Source organism: Octopus bimaculoides, chromosome 18 (assembly GCF_001194135.2).
Source record: "Octopus bimaculoides isolate UCB-OBI-ISO-001 chromosome 18, ASM119413v2, whole genome shotgun sequence".
NCBI lineage: Eukaryota > Metazoa > Mollusca > Cephalopoda > Octopoda > Octopodidae > Octopus > Octopus bimaculoides.
The window spans coordinates 2204948-2206199 of record NC_068998.1 but is presented as its reverse complement, the minus strand read 5'-3'; the positions used below and the strand labels follow the sequence as shown (position 1 = coordinate 2206199).

The window sequence follows — 1252 nt, the reverse complement described above, 5'->3', positions numbered from 1 at the left end:
GGGGGGGGGGGGGTAGTGTGAGGTGACTGCTAATGAGTCAGACTGTTGTTGGACTCCTGAGTCATTAATAATCTAATGACAGCTTAATCAACATAACTGAGAATAACTTAGATATGAAAGACTATCTCTTTGTGGGGGTGGGGGGAAGGGCGGTGTGGTCATTATAATCACATTCATCACTGTCTTTGAATCAGCAGCAGCAGTAAGTAACATCATCATCATCATCATTGGCATTGTCCTCAACAATGAGGGAGCCCCCACGTGATCATTCAATCTGCTAGAAATAGCAACCAAATCAACCTCAACCACACCTTGCCTTGGAAGACGTATTCCAACAATGAAGTGATGGTCGAGGCTAGAGGTGGTGGTAGTAGTAATCATCGTCCTCCTTTGTACTCTAGGTACAAGGCCTGGAGTTTTGGAGAAGTACGGTAGTTGGTTATATCGACCCCAGTACTTGCCTGTACTTTATTTTATTGATTCAGAAAGGACGAAAGGCAAAGATGGACAGGTGGAAGAGATGAATTGACGCTAAGTTATCAGTGTCAATAATTCTGCCTTGGCTGTAATAATAATAATAATAATAATAATAATGATTCAACTTCAGTGACAGTCATAAAACTTTAGATAGAAAACTTTTCATTGAGCTTGTGAGAGTGAGTGAGAGAGAGAGTGAGTGAGAGAGAGAGATTGAGTGAGTGAGAGAGAGAGTGAGTGAGAGAGAATGAAAAGTGTTTAACCTATTGCTCTTTAACAGCCAAAGTTATATGATAAAATGCCCAATAGCATACACAAAGATATTTGAGAAAGAAAACAAGAATATAACCTTTAGGTAGATGTTCCACCAAGAGAGAGGGGGAGAGTGAGGGGGGAGATAGATAGATAGGTAGGTAGGTAGGTAGGTAGGTAGGTAGGTAGGTAGGTAGGTAGGCAGGTAGGTAGGTAGGTAGAAAAGTAGATAGATAGATAGGAAGATAGATAAGCAAATGGATAGACAGATAAATAAGTAGATATAGATAGACAAGCAGACAGATAGACAGCTTTATAGCTAGACTGACAGGCAGGTAGAGATTGATAGAGATAAGTGAAGAGTTAATCCCAAAATGGATACAATTCTACAAAGATAGATGGATAGAGAGATAGAAATATTGAACAATTTACTTTATAGAAGAAGTTGAAAGATGAGTTGGGGTGGGGGAAGATAGAGAGAAGTACTTTGGGAAAATATTGCCTTCAGAGATCAGAACTGATG

The 1252-nt window shown here is 39.9% G+C and overlaps 1 protein-coding gene and 1 long non-coding RNA gene across 7 annotated transcripts in view; one reads left to right on the top strand and one right to left on the bottom strand.

Moving 5' to 3' along the window:
* LOC106871497 (pleckstrin homology domain-containing family A member 2) overlaps positions 1–1252 on the bottom strand; it is a 151710-nt gene that overhangs the window by 43444 nt on the left and 107014 nt on the right. The gene's annotated exons all lie outside the window — the stretch shown is intronic.
* LOC128249890 (uncharacterized) overlaps positions 1–1252 on the top strand; it is a 25251-nt gene that overhangs the window by 17066 nt on the left and 6933 nt on the right. The gene's annotated exons all lie outside the window — the stretch shown is intronic.